General features: G+C 42.0%; 1 pseudogene; it reads right to left on the reverse strand.

Moving 5' to 3' along the window:
• Positions 1-1,379: 1,379 nt before the first annotated feature.
• Positions 1,380-4,265, reverse strand: LOC102280264 (ribosomal biogenesis factor-like; annotated as a pseudogene).
• Between the last annotated feature and the right edge of the window lie 5,040 nt (positions 4,266-9,305).

Below are 9,305 nucleotides of genomic sequence, written 5' to 3' on the forward strand. Positions count from 1 at the left end.
CCAGTACTTTGGCCACCTCATGCAAAGAGTTGACTCATTGGAAAAGACTCTGATGCTGGGAGGGATTCGGGTCAGGAGGAAAAGGGGATGACAGAGGATGAGATGGCTGGATGGCATCACCGACTCAGAGGAGCCTGGAGGGCTACAGTCCATGGGATCGAAAAGAGTCAGACACGACTGAGCATGCCATGCCATACCATACCATTCAGTGAATAAAGAAACTGAGGCAGTGAAAGGGTAAGTTGTTTGCCCGAGGATGCATGGCTGATGAGTGATAAATGTGAGTTTGAGTGAACTCCAGGAGATGGTGATAGACAGGGAGGCCTGGCGTGCTGCGATTCATGGGGTCGCAGAGAGTTGGACACGACTGAGCGACTGAACTGAACTGAATTGAAGTTTATATATGTTGTCACCAAGTCATGTCCGACTCTTTGCAACCCCATGGACTGCAGCACACCAGGGCTCCCTGTCCTTCACCATCTCCCAGAGTTTGCCCAAGTTCATGTCCATTGAGTCGTTGATACCATCCAACCATCTCATCCTCTTGCATCCCCTTCTCCTCCTGCCTTCAGTCTTTCCCAACATCAAGGTCTTTTCCGATGAGTTGGCTGTTCATATCAGATGGCCACAATATTGCAACTTCAGCATCAGTCCTTCCAATGAACATTCAGTGGGTTGCCATTTTGTATATGCTAATGCTTTTTATTTCTTTTGTCTGAATTCCTAAAAGAGAAATTACTGAGTGGAATGATATCCATATTTTAATTCCCTAGCAATGGTACCCCACTCCAGTACTCTTGCCTGGAAAATCCCATGGATGGAGGAGCCTGGTGGGCCGCAGTCCATGGGGTCCCTAAGAGTCGGACAAGACTCAGTGACTTCGCTTTCACTTTTTACTTTCCTGCATTGGAGAAGGCAATGGCAACCCACTCCAGTGTTCTTGCCTGGAGAATCTCAGGGACCGGGGAGCCTCGTGGGCTGCCGTCTATGGGGTCGCACAAAGTCGGACACGACTGAAGCGACTTAGCAGCAGCAGCAGCAGATCATCCAAGAGAGGTTGTAGCAATTCACACTCCCAGCATCAATATCTGAGAAAGCTGGGTCAAATTGGATAGGTGAAAAGGTGAAGGTCATTAGCTTACTTAAATACCACTGAGATAAAGCCTCTTTTCATTTATTTCTTGATGGTTTGCATTTTCTTTTGTGAAAAGTAATCTTCATTGAGTTGTTTATCAATTTCTGGGAATCTTTGTATTTTGGTGAAATTCAGCCTCTGCTTGTCATTTATGATGCAATGTTTCCTTACTTAACTTTTTTTTTCTTATATAAAAGATTAAATTTATTGGTCTTTTGGGGGAATTTGATGCATCATCAGTGTATTACAAGTGAGCCATTAATCTTGTAGCTTCATCAACATTAACTGGTACGTTTTCATGACACTGCTGAGATATCAGTTGTTTCTGCAGGGGTTCAAGGGAAAGGCCTTTTGAGAAGTTTGCCAGTTCCTTTTGTATATCTATAAAAGCTTTATTCACTCTGTTAACTTTTTCATCATTCACAATGTTTATCTTCTTAAGGTTAGTGGTAACAGGCTTTGCTTTATTTTTAACCTTAAAGCTTTTTTTGGCTGGCTATGTGGAATACATTCCTGGAATTCTCCCCTCTTAGTTTGTTCTTGCCTATTGTCAGGGCTCCAATACCCTCGTGCAGCTTCTCAAATTCCAGGTGATGCCATCTGCACGTGCAATATCCAGCTCCTTACTTAACTTTTATCCTTGAAAGGTTTATAGCATTTTGCCCCCCAAGATTTTATATGTGGTTCGACTCTTCATGAGTCAGTCTGGGTTTTCTATATAGCTTTAAAGTGAAAGTGAAAGTGAAGTCGCTCAGTCGTGTCTGACTCTCTACGACCCCATGGACTGTAGCTTGATAGGTTCCTCTGTCCATGGGATTCTCCAGGCAAGAATACTGGAGTGAGTTGCCATTTCCTTCTCCAACAGTATGTATTCAATTCAGTTCAGTTCAGTCGCTCAGTTGTGTCCGACTTTGCGAATCCACGAATCACAGCACCCCAGGCCTCCCTGTCCATCACCAACTCCCAGAGTTCACTCAGACCACATCCATCGAGTCAGTGATGCCATCCAGCCATCTCCTCTTCTGTCATCCCCTTCTCCTCCTGCCCCCAATCCCTCCCAGCATCAGAGTCTTTTCCAATGAGTCAACTCTTCGCATGAGGTGGCCAAAGTACTAGAGTTTCAGCTTCAGCATCATTCCTTCCAAAGAAATCCCAGGGCTGATCTCCTTCACAATGCACTGGTTGGATCTCCTTGCAGTCCAAGGGACTCTCAAGAGTCTTCTCCAACACCACAGTTCAAAAGCATCAATTCTTCAGCGTTCAGCTTTCTTCACAGTCCAACTCTCACATCCATACATGACCACAGGAAAAACCATAGCCTTGACTAGATGAACCTTTGTTGGCAAAGTAATGTCTCTGCTTTTGAATATGCTATCTAGGTTGGTCATAACTTTCCTTCCAAGGAGTAAGCGTCTTTTAATTTCATGGCTGCAGTCACCATCTGCAGTGACTTTGGAGCCCAAAAAGATAAAGTCTGACACTGTTTCCACTGTTTCCCCATCTATTTCCCATGAAGTGATGGGACTGGATGCCATGATCTTCGTTTTCTGAATGTTGAGCTTTAAGCCAACTTTTTCACTTTTCACTTTCACTTTCATCAAGAGGCTTTTGAGTTCCTCTTCACTTTCTGCCATAAGAGTGGTGTCATCTGCATATCTGAGGTTATTGATATTTCCCCTGGAAATCTTGATTCCAGCTTGTGTTTCTTCCAGTCCAGCATTTCTCATGATGTACTCTTCATATAAGTTAAATAAGCAGGGTGACAATATACAGCCTTGACGTACTCCTTTTCCTATTTGGAACCAGTCTGTTGTTCCATGTCCAGTTCTAACTGTTGCTTCCTGACCTGCATACCGATTTCTCAAGAGGCAGGTCAGGTGGTCTGGTATTCCCATCTCTTGAAGAATTTTCCAGTTTATTGTGATCCACACAGTCAAAGGCTCTGGCATAGTCAATAAAGCAGAAATAGATGTTTTTCTGGAACTCTCTTGCTTTTTCAATGATCCAGCAGATGTTGGCAATTTGATCTCTGGTTCTTCTGCCTTTTCGAAAACCAGCTTGAACATCAGGAAGTTCACGGTTCACGTATTGCTGAAGCCTGGCTTAGAGATTTTTGAGTATTACTTTACTAGTATGTGAGATGAGTGCAATTGTGCAGTAGTTTGAACATTCTTTGGCATTGCCTTTCTTTGAGATTGGAATGAATACTGACCTTTTCCAGTCCTGTGGCCACTGCTGAGTTTTCCAAATTTGCTGGCATTTGAGTGCAGCACTTTCACAGCATCATCTTTTAGGATTAGAAATAGCTCAACTGGAATTCCATCACCTCCACTAGCTTTGTTCATAGTGATGCTTTCTAAGGCCCACTTGACTTCACATTCCAGAATGTCTGGCTCTAGGTGAGTGATCACACCATCGTGATTATCTGGGTCGTGAAGATGTTTTTTGTACAGTTCTTCTGTGTATTCTTGCCACCTCTTCTTAATATCTTCTGCTTCTGTTAGGTCCATACTCTTTCTGTCCTTTATTGAGCTCATCTTTGCATGAAATGTCCCCTTGGTATCTCTAATTTTCTTCAAGAGATCTCTAGTCTTTCCCATTCTGTTGTTTTCCTCTATTTCTTTGCATTGATCGCTGAGGAAGGCTTTCTTATCTCTTCTTGCTTTTCTTTGGAACTCTGCATTCAGATGTTTATATCTTTCCTTTTCTCCTTTGCTTTTCGCTTCTCTTCTTTTCACAGCTATTTCTAAGGCTTCCTCAGACAGCCATTTTGCTTTTTTGCATTTCTTTTCCATGGGGATGGTCTTGATCCCTGTCTCCTGTACAATGTCATGAACCTCATTCCATAGTTCATCAGGCACTCTATCTATCAGATCTAGGCCCTTAAATCTATTTCTCACTTCCACTGTATAATTATAAGGGATTTGATTTAGGTCATACCTGAATGGTCTAGTGGTTTTCCCTACTTTCTTCAATTTCAGTCTGAATTTGGCAATAAGGAGTTCATGATCTGAGCCACATTCAGCTCCTGGTCTTGTTTTGGTTACTTTATTATGCTGAAGCTAGACAACTGACTATTCATCCAAATGTTTTTCTCATACTTGTCTAGCTTGATTTCTTCCATGTACATCTTTAATCCATATGAGATATATTTTCACTTAAGTATGAGGTAGAGCATCTAACTGAATTTTTTTCCAGATGGACAAAGATCCCAGATATGCAAAGATTCCTCACTAGTCTTTTTCTTCTGGAATTGAAGCTTAAAAAATATGCAGTGAACACTGAATATGTGCCAGGCACTTTTTAAAGCATCTTATTTATGTCAACTCATGTAATCTTCACAACCCCATGGCATAGGTGAAATGACAGTTTCTCTGTATAAGTTTTTAAAAATAAAGTTGCAGCTACTTCTAGATTCTCTTATCTGTTTAATGCTCCGTGCTTGGTCGCTCAGTGGTGTCCGACTCTGCAACTCCAGGGACTATAGCCCTTCAGGCTCCTCTGTCTGTAGGGTTCTCCAGGTAAGAGTACTGGAGTGGGTTGCCATTCCCTTCTCTAGGGGATCTTCCTGACCCAGTGATCCAACCCCTCCCCTGGGTCAGTGTCCCTTCGTCTCTTTCACCAGCCAGTAAAGCAGAAGAGGAGAACTGTGCCATATGTGCACGTGCGCGCATTCTTCTGGCCCCCATTGCACTTTCTTTCAGCTGTCCCTCTTCTGTCTGCTCTGAGCACTGCACTCCTATATCCCAATCCTTCAGGCAGGACCTTTGCTTGCATCACAACTTGTCTTCTCAGGTGTCATGGGGCCCAGAAGGCACCCTTGCCTTCCCCCCACAACCGGCCCTCCCGCCCAGTCTCCTTCCTTCTCAGCCCCACCAAGAACCTGCTTCCTCTTCCCACCCACTATAGGGCTCCCCACACTTCACAAATCCCAATACTACACACTTCTCCCCACACCTTGGCCACCCTCTCTTCTTTTGCTTGCACCCCTACCTTGGCCCCCAACATTCTTTTCCTGCTTCCTTTCTCCCAGTCCATTCTTCACTGGGCAAAGTGACCTTCTTAAACTGTAAATCATTTGGGGGGACCTGGAGCGTCCTCTGCAAGCTCCTCATTGCACTTGGAACACAAGCTCCTGGCATCCTCTCCAGGGCCCACGTGGCTGGTCAGTGTCCCACCTCAGACCTCACCTTGTCTCACCTGTGCTGTGCTTAGGTGCTCAGTTGTGTCTGACTCTGCGACTCCATGGACTGTAGCCCACCTAGCCCACCAGGTTCCTCTGACCATGGGATTCTCCAGGCCAGAATACTGGAGTGGGTTCCCATGCCCTCCTCCAGGGGATCTTCCCAACCCAGGGATCAAACCCAGGTCTCTGCAGGCGGATTCTTTACCATCTGAGCCATCAGGGAAGCCCTTGAATACTGGAGTGGGTAGCCTATCCCTTCTCCAGTGTATCTTCCTGACCCAGGAATCAAACCAGTCTCCTGCATTTCTGGTGGATTCTTTACCAGCTGAGCTACCAGGGACTCACTACTGCTCCTGCCATGCCAGCCTTCTCTCTATCACTTAACATGGGCTGCTCAGATCCACTCAGGCCCTTGGCTTTGAATGAGGATCCTTCCCACAGCTACTTTTCCTCCTCATTCAATCTTGTCTCAGACATCACTCTCTCAGGCATTCTTTGACCACCCCAATAAAGAGCTGCTTCTGGACCACCCACCAAGTCACTCTCTGCCATTACTGGTTTCTATTGTCATAGTAACCTCACTATCTGAAATTGCTTTATTCATTCATGGGTTACCTGGCCTCTTTCTGAATACCTTGACAGCAGGACTTGATCTGTCCTTTCTGTTGCTGTTTATGCGGACCCCAGTGTAGACACTGGCAACAGAGCAGGGGTTCAGTATGGATTTGCCGCAGAATCATACTGGAAGGAAAGGAAGTTGAAGGGGGTTGAAAATAAAATAGATTGGCCATGAGTTGACAACTGTTGCCAGTGAGTTTCTTATGTTTATTTATTGATTTAAATTTTTTATCATGAAAAATCTCAAACATATACAAAATAATCACCATAATATAATGAACCTTCATACTTCCATCACACAGCAATTCTCAGCATTCTTGTGCCATCTCTGCCTCTCTCTACCCCCTTCAATTATAGTAATTTTAAACATTCTTAAAGGCATGTTGAAATGTATAAATCTTAAATGTACAACTTAAAATGAATATTCTCCTATCAAGATATAGAATGTTTCCAGCCCCCTGGAAGATGAACCACAGACTATCAAGATTTCCAGCATCCCAGGAGTCCCCCTAGACCCCAAGTAATCTTTCCGTGTCAGTTGCCCCTCAAAGAAGCCACCGCTTTCCTTCTCCTTGAAGTGAAGTTAAAGTCACTCAGCCGTGTCCAACTCTTTGTGAGTCCATGGACTATAGTCCATGGAATTCTCCAGGCCAGAAAACTGGAGTGGGTAGCCCTTCCCTTCTCCAGGGGATCTTCCCAACCCAGGAATTGAACCAGGATCTCCTGCACTGCAGGCAGATTCTTTACCAACTGAGCTATGAGGGAAGCCCTTCCTTCCTCTCCCTCCCTTTTCCCTTCCCCTCCCTCTCCTTCTTCTTACCATATTTTAATTTTACCTTTCCAGAATTTCATACAAATTATATAATACACACTTTTCACATAGATTAGTTATGACTTTCTAAAACTTCACATTAATGGAAAGAAATAGTGTGTACTTCTTTTATTGCTTTTTTTGCTGGCTTATATTCCATTTTATAGTTATACTGCACTTTGTTTATTCATTCACCTGTTGATGGACATTGGACTGTTTCCAGTTTTTGTCTATCAAAAATAGAGCTGTGATTAACATTCTTATACAAGTCTTTTTGTAGCCAGTGTTTTCACTTTTCTTGCAATAAATAAGAGTAGAAATTCAAACAGCCTGTTTAACTTTATAAGAATGGCCCAAATGTTTTTCCAAGGTATTTGCATCATTTTGAATTCTCATCAAGAGTGTATGAGAGTTCTATACAGTTTTGCTAATATTTGGTACTGTCAGTCTTTTAACTTTTGAACCATTGTAATGGACGTAGAGTAGTATCTCTTTGTGGCTTCAGTATTCACTTGACTGGTGAATAATGATATTGAGTACTTTTCATGGGTTTACTGGCCATAGGTATGACTACCATTGTGAAGTGTCTTTTCACATCTTGTCCACTTGAAAAATTGTCTTCATTTTTGTTATCAAATTGTATGAGTTTATTATATATTCTTAATAAAAGTCTTAACTGTGTGTTTTCTTAATGGTGTCTTTTAATGAACAGAAGTTTTAATTTGGATGAAACCTAATTTGTTAATTTTTGTGTGGTTTTTTTGCATGGTTATTGCTCATCTAGCCCTAAATCATAAGATATTCTGTATTTTCTTCTAAATAGTTGGTAATTTCATTTTGATGTTTAGGTCAATGAGCCATTTCAGATTAATTTTTGTGTAGTATGAGGGAGGGGTGTGAGTAGTTTCAGTAATATTTGTTATAAAGACTTGCCTTCCTGCATTGACTTTATCTAATCCCTTTGTCAAAACCAGTTGATCATTAGCTGTTGGTATATTTCTAGACTTTCTAGTCTATTGTATGGATCTATTTGTCTACCCTTATGGAGATACCATACTGTCTTTTTATTTAATAGAACACATAGCTTATTTATTTATCTTTATTTATGTATGTATGTATTTAATAATTTTTGGCTGTGCTGGGTCTTTGTCACTGTGCCTGGGCTTTCTCTCATTGCCATGAGCAGGGGCTACTTTTCGTTGTGGTTCATGGGCTTCTCACTGCAGTGGCTTCTCCTGTTGCAGAGTAAAGGCTCTAAGTGCACACACTTCAGTAGCTGCAGCTGGCAGGCTCAGTAGTTGTGGCACACAGGCTTAGTTGCTTAGCAGCATGTGGGATCTTCTTGGACCAGGGATTGAACCCATGTCCCCTGCATTGGCAGATGGATTCTTATCCACTGTACCACCGGAGAAGTCCACCATACTGTCATAATTCCTATAATTTTGTAATAAACTGAAGTTAGTGTAAGTGCTCCAGCTTTGTCTATTGCAAATCCTTGTCTTTTCCACATACATTTTAGAATTGTCCTGCCAATTTCTATTGGAGAAGGCAATGGCAGCCCACTCCAGTACCCTTGCCTGGAAAATCCCATGGATGGAGGAGCCTGGTGGGCTGCAGTCCATGGGGTCGCTAAGAGTCGGACACGACTGAGCGACTTCACTTTCACTTTTCACTTTCATGCATTGGAGAAGGAAATGGCAACCCACTCCAGTGTTCTTGCCTGGAGAATCCCAGGGACGGGGGAGCCTGGTGGGCTGCCATCTATGGGGTCGCACAGAGTTGGACACGATTGAAGCGACTTAGCAGCAGCAGCAGCCAATTTCTATAAGAAGCCTATTTACATTGAGTTGTAGGAAGATCATTGTGGGGAGAATTAATATCTTAGCAATATTGAATTTAAATCCATAAATGTAGTCTATATCTCCATTTATTTAGGTCTTTAAATTATTTTTGCAATGTTTAGTTGTTTTCACTGTAGAGGGCTTACATGTCTTTTATGAAATTTATTCCAAATATTTTATGCTTTTGATGGTATTGTAAATTAGACTATTTTTAAATTCACTTTCTCAATATTTGCTGTTAGTATGTTAGTATGACTTAGTTAAACTCACACATTAGTTTTTGAGAATCAGAGTTAAACTCATAAATTAGATCTGGGTTGTTTTTTGTAGTTGATTCCTAGTTTTTTCTGTACAAATGATCATGCCATCCAAGAATAAGTGTATATATACGTTCTTCCTTTTCAGCTTATGTGCTTTGTGTTTATTTTTCTTCCCTTATTGAACTGACAAAGACCTCCAATACAATAGAAGTGGCAAGAGCAGAGAAACGTACTTTCTTTCCAATATTAGGGAAAATATGTATAGTGTTTTACTATTAAGAATTAAGTAGTTGTAAATTTTTTACAGATACATACAATAAAATTAAGCAAATTCTCCTTTGTTCCTCCTCATATGCTGAGGGTTACAAACATTTTTTTTTTTCATAATGAATGGGTATTGAATGTTGTCAGATGCTTTCTTTGCATCAATTGAGACAGTCTTTTTTTTTCCTTT

Source organism: Bos mutus, chromosome 24 (genome assembly GCF_027580195.1).
Source record: "Bos mutus isolate GX-2022 chromosome 24, NWIPB_WYAK_1.1, whole genome shotgun sequence".
Classification (NCBI taxonomy): domain Eukaryota; kingdom Metazoa; phylum Chordata; class Mammalia; order Artiodactyla; family Bovidae; genus Bos; species Bos mutus.